This window comes from Symsagittifera roscoffensis, chromosome 2 (assembly GCF_963678635.1).
Source record: "Symsagittifera roscoffensis chromosome 2, txSymRosc1.1, whole genome shotgun sequence".
Classification (NCBI taxonomy): Eukaryota; Metazoa; Xenacoelomorpha; order Acoela; family Convolutidae; genus Symsagittifera; species Symsagittifera roscoffensis.
Window position 1 is genome coordinate 39295680 of NC_087063.1, and position 10772 is coordinate 39306451.

Here is a 10772-nt window from a genome sequence, read left to right on the forward strand (position 1 = left end):
AAATTGTCATTAGTCAATTCTTGAACCAAGACTCATTTTGTTTCAATCATTCAATCGGTCCTCAGTTCAGTCATACTAGAGTATTTCATCCTTGTCATCATGCTAAGTAGAACTTATTGTGTGAAGGAAAACGTACAAGTCCTCGATGCCGTCACTTCCATCTGTATTTTCTCATTAATCAGCGATTGGTGCGTAAAGGTTAAATGGTCTGATTGGCCGGAATATGCCATCTTTAATGTGCCAGAAGACAGAAAAGAAAACGCAGCAGCATGGAATATAAGAAATTTTGCGAACAATCATACTTGTGTCATCAGCAGAAGGCGGAATTCGAGAAAGGAGAAGCAATCGTTCAACCCCAGACGGCTGCACAGGGATTTGATGAGTCTTTTCCGAACAAACTGGGAATGTCAAAAAAGGATTGTCATCATCATCGACCCTTTCGTGTCCCATTGCACAGTTCGTTGGGTCGACAAACCTCAGAAAACTGCGGGGAATGGACCATCATGCTGTAGCAGTTTATACGTGAAGTACTCCAATTTGAGAAACGAATCACACGGCCAATCAAGGAAACGAGTCACTGCCACAAGCTTTCTTAAAAAATTTATGATCAAGGCTGCTGAGAAATCTAGACACGAAAAAACCCTCAGAGCTCAAGGCCATTAAAAAACAAACAAGAAGGAAAAACCGCAGGAAGAGATTTTGAGTCGCCTTGATTTTTTTGAGTTGCCAGAAAATGACATTCCCTTGAAGTTTGCTCCATGCATCAACGATGTAACACAGGTAAAATTATCATGTTACTAATCACATGTAAAACTAATCTACTAATTACTGACATCTACCTATCCTGATAATATGTATGATCACCGATTTCATCTGATATCCTGAAAATTTATAATTCTATTCCGGATGCAACTGATTCTTATTTTTATCGGTATTTTAATTTACCGTTTTCTTATAATACACCGTATTCTAATTTGTGATTTTATCTAGGATACACTATCTTGTGCGCCGGAGAAAAATTCTGTGTTGACTATTTGAAATTCGATTGCTCGAAGAAACGAGCATTTGCTGTAATGAGTTCCAGCGAAAAGGCTGATGTCACCTTGCGAATGCCTTCTGTTAGGGCGGAGCTTGCTGATGAAGGTTTTTCGGTATGTAGCTGTTAGTTTCAATTTCGTTGTTTTTCCAAAAACAAATATGATTTATTTTTTGTGCTCCCTTTTGGGAAGAAATTTGCTGCGGTCTGAGTGATATCACTGACCCAATTAGCCAAATTTTTGCAATCTGTTCGGCAATAAAAAAATTCGTTGGCTTGATGAGGAAACAATAGGGCAAATTTTTTATATTGGTTCCAGCTACACCACTAACCAGAAAGGCCATTGGTTTATCATCCACACGATGTGCTGCTAAATTTTTGGGCAGTATAGCACCTCAGAATTTCTTGGATGCCATCAATCTTGCTACTCTGTGCATGGTGAAACATGGGATTTGTTGCCAGCAAAAAACGAGGGTTAGCTGGACACTCTGATCAAATCTCTCAAGCTCAACGAACACAGAAATTTTGTCATGAGCACAATCCGATGCCATAAAAAGGCATGCCGTGGTAGATATGCCGTCGAGGATAACTAAAGTGAAGTATTTAGACATAATATGGCCGAGTCCGCCCAGGATTTTTTTATGACTTGGAATGAACAACTTGAACTGTTTATTATTATTTGAGCTCCTTAAATTAACCGTAATTTGCCGTATTCTTTTTACTGTATGCAGTATTGGTTATGGTCTGAAAACTATGCCAGCCCAGTCAAAAATGCTCATAAAGAGTAAACTATCTATATGGTGTAATTTGCTCATAGCAAGTAAACTATCTATTAGAAGAAACTAATTTGAGTAAATCCGTTTTAGATTAAAAAAATAACAAAACAACATGAACAACTACAGCTGAAATAAATGTTAATTACAAAAACAAAAATGTGTTCCCAAAAATTGTCCCTTATCAAACTATATGTTCGCAATTTGAAAATACTCGAAAATCGCGAAACTAAAATATTTTTTATATTTTTTGAATTAACTAATTGAAATAATTAATTGAAATGAACTGATGAGTTTAGATGCGAGCTTACTTCATAAGTTTGTTCAATTTTTTCACTTTTGCAGGAAATTAGATTGATGGAAGAAATTGGGATCGAAGTTGGGTTTCAGGAATTGGGATCAAAGTTGGTGACAGGAACTGGGATCGAAGTTGGGTCACAGGAAACGAAATCGAAGTTGGAGACGGGAATTGAGATTGACAGGTAATTCAACTGGTAGCCGTTCAACGTAGCTGAGATTGAACTTGCTGGTAAACACCTAGTAAATAAAAGATATAAATTAAAACGTTACCACATATAAACATATATGTAAATGGAATCCGCAAACAAAATGCGGATTCCACTTACAATTTGCGGATTTCAACTACAATTTGCGGATTTCACTTACAGTTTGCGGATTGCACTTACAGTTGCGGATTCCGTGACAGCTCAATTTAACGATACAAATGTCTTATCATTTGTTTGTGGACTCCACAAACTGTTCTGGCTTCCGCAAATGCAGTTGCGGATTGAGCCAATTCGCCTATTTTTGGAGCACTTTTGAGCGGTACATTGTTCAGGTATTTGTTTGTGGCATTGCTGATTCCGCAACAAATCTGATTTTTGCCTGTTACGGATTCCGCTTACAATGCAGAGAATGCACAGTTTGGCCTCGTAATGAAGAAAGAATAGTGATCGAAAAAAATTTTGCAGTTATGCGGATGTATAATTTTTCTGATTTTTTTAAATAATGTTAGTCATTAAGAGTTCAAATCAATGAAAATTGAAAATCGCGGCCATCGAAGTCACAGATAACAAACTGAACATTTTATAGATTCTGCAAAACTAAAGCTCAATTTTGACCAGTATTCTATATTCTCGAAAATGTTTGGCATTACTTGTCATGCTGTTTTTGTTCCGACTTTCGATACGAAAGTAACGGAATATTTGTGCTCGGGTGGGTTTTTTTCTTCAGACAAATTTCGACTTTTCAACTAGCCATTTTTGACGGAATTTTTTATATCATTCAAAAGGTATTGTTGTTTTAAGTTCAAATTTAAAAAGATATTTCACCTGTGATCATTTTTTGTAAAGTTACGGGGGTTTAAAAATTGTCATTTTGGCCAATTTGGGACAATTAACGCGCGACATATATCGCGCTATTAACGCGTGAGCGGAGATTTACTCCGTCTTAGAAATCGTTCCAAATTGGTTGAATGAAGCTTACTTGCCATAATTGATTGGTTACAAGGAGCAAAATCTTTCTTTTAGTACTTTATATGGCGTGTGGGGTGATGATTTTCATAAAAAATTTTCATTTTTCCTTTTTTTTTCTAATTTTTTTCCTTTCATTTTTTCATTTTATTTTCATTTTGTTTCATTTTATTTTATTTTTTAATGTTATTACTGCTCCATAAACCTTAAAAGCCAGTCGGAACATTCAGGGCTTCGCCCTGATACGAGCAGTCTTGTTTACAGTTCAAATGCAACCACTTAAATAGGTCGTGTGATCTTTCGTGTTTTCATTCGGGGGAAATTGTTCACACTGAAAACGTTTAGTAGAAGAATTTGCTTGAGCTGAAAGTTTTTCCTATCGCGACTTGACTTTTGTTTTTGTTCCGACTTTCGATACGAAAGTAACGGAATATTTGTGCTCGGGGTGGGTTTTTTTTTTCTTCAGACAAATTTCGACATTTGAACTAGCCATTTTTGACGGAATATATCATTCGAAAGGTATTGTTGTCCTGAGCTCAAATTTGAAAAGATATTTCACCTGTGATCATTTTTCGTAAAGTTATGAGGGTTTAAAGATTGCCATTTTGGCCACTTTGACCAATTTGGGACAATTAAAGCGCGATATAATTCGCGCTATTAACGCGTAAGCGGAGATTTAATCCGTCTTAGAAATCGTTCCAAATTGGTCAAAAGACGCTTATATGCCATAATTGATTTGTTAATAGGCGCAAAATCTATCACTTTGTACTTAATATGACGTGTGGGGGGATGTTTTTACATAAAATCTCAAATTTTTTCAAAATTTTTTTTTATTACATTGAAATTTTTCATCTTATTAATGCTCCATAGACATTGAAAGGCAGTCGGAATTTTCAGGGCTTCGCCCTGATACGAGCAGTCTTGGCTAATTTTGAATAACTTTGATAGCGCAAAAAATCATAAAGATTTTGGTTTTAGAATTCCCATCCGAAAAAGAACAAGACTGCTCGTACCAGGGCGAAGCCCTGAATGTTTCGACTGCTTTTGAAGGTTTATGGAGCAGCAGTAATAACATAAAAACATTATATGAAATAAAATAAAATGAAAAAAAAATTCTAAAATTTGAAATTTTTTAAGAAAATCATCCCCCCACACGCCATATAAAGTACAAAAAGATAGTTTTCGTTCCTTGTAACACATCAATTATGGCAAATAAGCTTCATTCAACCAATTTGGATCGATTTATAAGACGGATTAAATCTCCGCTTACGCGTTAATAGTGCGAATTATATCGCGCGTTAATTGTCCCAAATTGGTCAAAATGGCCAAAATGGCAATCTTTAAACCCTCATAACTTTACGAAAAATGATCACAGTTGAAACTTCTTTTCAAATTTAAGCCCAGGACAACAATACCGTTTGAATGATATAAAAAATTTTTGTCAAAAATGGCTAGTTAAAAAGTCGAAATTTGTCTGAAGAAAAAAAACCCACCCCGAGCACAAATATTCCGTTACTTCCGCATCGAAAGTCGGAACAATAAATGTTCTACTGATCAAGTTGTCTCATACTTTCTTACTCTGTACTTTGCGATTTTCTCCAGTTAATTGACATTTTTCCTGTTGTATGTTGGCTATTTTATAAATGATGTTTTAAACTTTTAACACATACAAATCTATAGCTGGAAAAAATCAGGCCGGCATATTCATGGCTGATAGTAGTGTCAGCTTTCAGCATTGATCGTTTTTCGACATTTATCTACTCAAGTATCTATTTTAACAATACTGGTTTACGCACGAGCATTTTTACCATAGATGCGTTCTCAACGTTTCTTATCCGCTCTACATTTTTCTATTCCCGGGTTCAAGTCACAAAGTTAATTGTTGCTGTTACGTTTCGGATGGACATAATTCGCAAAAAAAATAATGTGAAGTTCTGTAAAATCGAAAAAAGAGTTTCCAGCCAATTTAATCGTCCTGCTTAAAACATCACTCAAAATATCCCACTCTATTTTTTGAAAAATTATTGAAGATAGTTCTACACGTTGAAAACCAATTAGTACAATAAAAGGGATTATACTACTTTGATGTAGCTTGGATCATATTTTTTTGTGTTTTAGAAAGTTTCTTTTCAGTAACCCGATGAGGCACAAGCAATTTATGTCGTTGAACAGAGTTAACTTGTTTTGTATGTTACTGCAAACTCTTAAGGAGCTGAAATGCTTAATTAAACAAAACCTAGTAATCGTTCTTAGAAGTAGTTTAAAATGACGTTTCCATCTTCTTATTAAGTACATTGAAACATCTATGGCATCGAGAGCAATTTTTCAGCCGATTTTCTCTACCTCAAGGAAAGCTTTTCTGTGGAATCGTCGTATCAAAATACCCGGGTTGACCTCCGTACGAGACAAAGGATTACCAAACAATTCCATGAAACAAAAATTCTTGAAGTGTTTTAAAAACATTTTGTTGTTATTTTCAATGAGAGCAGTTGGCTTGTCCAAAACGTATTTTTTGTCGAAGCTTATCCCAATACAATACACATAAGATTGAAACAGCAAGAGACTCAAGGACTATCAAAGAAGACTTCGAACGCAAACGCGTGTTATCGTTGAAGAAACAACTAGAAAACAAAAAAAATGAAAATGAAGTTTTTTTTGCGTGAATATATCAACTTTTCGGAAGGAGTTCCAAAAGACGTTAAATTTGAGCATTCAAAAACTTAAATTTGGGGCCAAAAGTTCATAAACAATATCGGAAATTTGGCGGAAACAAAATATTAGGCAAATAAGCCAACCGAATTAAAGCCGACAACCAAGTAGCTGAAAATCAACCAAAATTGTTCAGCAAAATTATATTGGAAAAAAAGACATGTTCTGCTCAAATATTATTTACGAAAGCCATATAGGCACTGAAATCAAAGTGTTATACACAAGTCGCAAACTGAACGAGAGCTTAATCGAAAACTGAAAAGTCATATTAACAATGTTTTAGAGTAATATAGATGTTTTATCCCTTACAAACAACTAGATCTATCAAAATAAATGAAGATATTTTCGAAAAAAATTATGCTCAGACACTAGAATGAAAAATTAGCATCGGAACAAACTTTACCAAGCGGTAACAAAACAGAAAATTGCTCCGCAGAAACCCTTTTAAAAAATTCTTAATAAGTAGAAATATTTTGAGTCCTTTCCTTCAAAGCACATAAGGAAACAAAACGTTTTTTGGTCATTAAACGACGCAATAAGAGGCAAACAAGTGAAAAATACACCAAAACCAATGCAGCCAAAAAAAAGACAACAAAACAACGAAACTTTAACAAATCGAGTTGGTAATTCTAGTACCTGATTGCAATAACCTGGTTTATCGTAAGGGTAAAAACTCTCAAAAATCGCTTTGAAAAGTTTGAGGGTAACTTCAAAAAAGTTTAACATTTTTTTTGTTGATTGAGAGCACTTTGTTTATCAGATACTTGTTTTTTTAACGAAAAATTGTTAATCGTACAATTTACAAAAATAAAAAATTATTAATATGTAAAATTGGGCTTTTTTGTGTATAATTTAGTCAATTTTACTAAATTGGCAAAACTTTTTGTGAAATATTTTGTTGCAATGTTTTATGGAATAAGTGCATAATGAGAATCAATAACAAAAATCAAAACATTTGATTGCAATCAATATCAATTTTCGCAGCACGAATTTTTTATACTTTTTCAGAACAAATATCACCAAAAAAATCAAATGAAAGGAAAATTTTGCAACCTTGTTTCAAGTAAATAATAGTTAAAACAAAAATCTGTATAATCCGGATGATATTTGAAAGTAGGAATAAACTGAAAGTAGGAATAAAAAGATGCATATACCAATTTAAATCAATTTTTATATTTGAAAATAAAGTTTGCAAAAAATGAAGCAAAAATAAGTCAAAAAAATGGATTCAAAATGTTTTAGAATTGACGGAAATGGGTAACTTTAGCTAGGTTTTGGAAGTAATTATAAGCACTTAACGTTCGAAAAGGTTCAAAATTTTATCATAATTTTTATTTTCTTCGTTTTCACTTTTTTTTGGTTCGCATGAAACGAAAGATTTTCGGAGAAAATTTATCGATAACTTGCAAGTTGCATAGAAGCTTCTGTAGCCGTAATTATAAAAAAGAATTTAATTTCAAACATGTTTTTCAAACAAATTTTGAATAGTGAACATTTATCAGCAGTTTTTCTCAACACAGATATAACTTTTCTGCGTTTTTCCTAACAATAATCTGAAACAATTAATAGGTTTTCAGTATGGTGCCATCCAGAGGCGGATCTAGGATTTTCTCGAGGGGGGGGGGGGCGAGGGAGGATTTTCAAACAATTTTCGACAAATTTGACAACCTTTTTTTTAGGTCGACCAAATTGTTATTAGGCAATTTGTTATTAAGACCATTCATCCACGGGGGAAGGACCAACACAAGAGCTGTACAGCTCATCACGGCGAACCGCTGTTGTGCCCCTATTTAAGAACTACATGCTATTTTTTTGGTTATTTTTCTGGGCTGGGTAATGCTGCTTCACCCTCAAGCAACGAGCACGGATCATGGTGGGCCTCGAACATCCGACCTTTCGATTGAGAGGCGGAGACGTAACCGCTTCACCACCGCTCCCCTAATTGATTTTCCGAGCTCTCCTAAAAGACTAAAAAGACGGTGTTTTTGCCAAATTTTCAGCGCCGCAGTCAAATTTTTGAAAAAACTGGTCAAAATTGAAAAAAAAATCACTTGAAGAGCTTCATTATGATACCACCTTTGACTACGGGAGTCTCGTTAGCTACAAACGGTTTTTGTGCACTTCATCCGACATCTTTGCAGGCGACATGTTTTTTTTTCAAATTGGTCTGAACGCCGAAAACAATCGTCAATTTTTTCTCGAAATTGAGAAATTGCTTAAAACTCAAAACTACGCAAAAAATGCTTTGGTATGGAACCCACTAAGAGCTTCCTTGAAAAAAAGACTCTTTGCGTGATCCGAACAAAAGCAATTTCAACTGAAGCTCAAAAGAATTCAAGTTTCAACTTGTCAAAAAGTGTCACTCAAACTAAAAGATTTCTATTTTAAAAAATCTTAGATCTTGAAAAAATAGTTATCCTCCTTTCAGGCACTCTTGATTAATTTGTTTACTACTTTGCTTTCATTTCTAATTCAAATGATTATTCAGATTTTTATTCATAATCCAAATATTCTCAAACAGTATGAAAGATGACTGCTAGGCCTTGATAATGCGCGCATTATTTGCTTTTATCGATTTTTCCCTTTAATTCGTGTCATCTAAGTTTTTGTTTGGACAACTTATGATGAGCAAAACAGCCGCATCCGGCCAATTTTTTCTCCATCGCGTTGCAGATATCAACATGATGAAGTCGGATTTTATAGAAAAATATCTTGAAGCGTAGCCTCACTGAAGTTTCACGGATGAAAATCAATTATACTAGGTTTTCATCGTCAATCTCTGCAAAAAAATGTTCAATTATAATGGATTAAAAATTTTGTCAAATCAGTTAACTCCATTTTAATTGATTACAAACCATTATAATGGATTATGAAAAAAATTCAGTTCGTCTAAAAATTTCAAACCTAGTGCAGTGTTTTTGCAAATTCAAAGCTACTTTTGGCTTAAAACCGATTTTATTATTACATTTCAAAAATGAAACTTTTTATCTGTTTTTGTTTTCAACTTCCAACTTTTACCTTCATATTTTTTTCTTATGAAATTTTAGTCTCTCAAATTTTATTGACTCTTTGTTACACCCTCCTTTATCCAATTTTATCCTTACTTGTCCCCCATCTTATTTATAGCTTCATTTTAGAATATCCCCCCCCCCGGAGGCAGGGTTGGTTACTGAACGTAATGTCTTAACTTTTGTTCCCCCTAGTTTATCACACACCTCCCCCAATTACCACAACCATCCCCTTCCCCGTTTAAAAGTGTACCCCCCCCCCCTCGTGAAGGGAAGCGAGGAAGGGGGTGTCGGGTAGGTTGAAAGGTGTGTGTGTGTGTGTGTGTGTGTGTGTGTTATTGTGTGTATGTGTGTGTGTGTACAAAGGGATGAATGGGTTCGTTCGGGTTCTGATTTTCCAGAACGCTGCAACAAACAGAGTAAATAATTCTTATCTGCAAAAAAAATTCAATTTTCATGAATTTTGTGAACAAAAAAAGATTCTATTATAAGATACAAAAAATTTAAATTTTTAAATTGTTATAATCGGTTATAATGCAATTTTGAATGTTAAAAACTATCTATTATAGTTCACTAAAGGTCCGTTTCTATGGTTAGATTGGTCATGATTTTTGCCGATATAATACATTATAATCAATTATTTTCTATGAAACTCTAGTGCGAAAAAAAATTTTCGTAAAAGTAATAGCTTTAACATACGCACAAAGCGTAATGAACATTTTATGCATTTTGCTCAAAATTGTTTAAGACAATTCAAAATTTGGAAAGTCATTTTAGTTGAGCCTTAACAAATATATTATTTTTCGGAAATTGTTTTTTTCTCTGCCAAAAAAAAGAAGTCAAAGGGTTTTTCTTGCTTCACATTATGTAAAAAGGCTTATGTGATTATAAGTAAAAAAAACGTTGAGAAAAAATAACAGCCTTTTTTTTTAATTTTGTCAGTTTTTAATAAAGCTCAAGTTTCGCTGACTCGCAGGGCAACCACATAGTTTGATGAGTTATTAGGAGCCGATGAACGTGATTTTTTTGTTCTTTTTTCAGGAAGTGTCTTAAATTTTGTTCTTTTTTCAGGAAGTGTCTTAAATTTTGTTCGGGAAGGCAAACTCCGCTATCGAACAGCGAAAGTTAAAAGGTCACAAAAAACGTGATCGACTTTTAGTTTCGAAAAGGTATTCATATTTCAGATTTCCCAGCGAAATGAAAATTTTAACTATTGATCCAGTTTTCTCAAATTGGGTTGATTTCATCAAAAAAAGTGCCCATCAGAAATTGTTCTAGAAATTCAAAGGGGGGTTTTAAGGGCATCAAATTTTGTTTGAACTTTGAGAACCGTTGGCTATTTTTAGGTTGAATGAGCTGGAAGAGACTGCGGAGAATGTGGAGGAGGAGGAGAGAGAGAGACACGCGGAGGGGGAGAGGCGACACCTGGAGGCAGCTCAGCAGATAAAAGAGGCCAACGCGGAACTCAAGACCAAACTGAAGACCATCCTGGGCACAGCACTCGCTAGTGCAGCACACTAAACTACGCGCACTCGAACTCATGCTCTAACCAGTTATTTAGATGGAGCATCAAAACTGTGTTTTATTACGCTTTCCGGAAAATTGAGAAACGTTTAAAAATTATCAGAAAAAATGATTAATTTAAAACTTAAGACATATTCAAAAATCCTGAAAATTTAAAATTTTGAATTTTCGAAAAAATCAAATGAGTGGGCTTGATGTTCTTGCTTTGACTGTAAGTAATAACCATCAAACTTTTTAGAATTTGAAAAAA

General features: G+C 34.4%; 1 protein-coding gene across 4 annotated transcripts in view; it reads left to right on the forward strand.

Moving 5' to 3' along the window:
• The window catches only part of LOC134838917 (importin-5-like), a 510521-nt gene that overhangs the window by 292186 nt on the left and 207563 nt on the right, over positions 1-10772 (forward strand). The window lies entirely within an intron of this gene.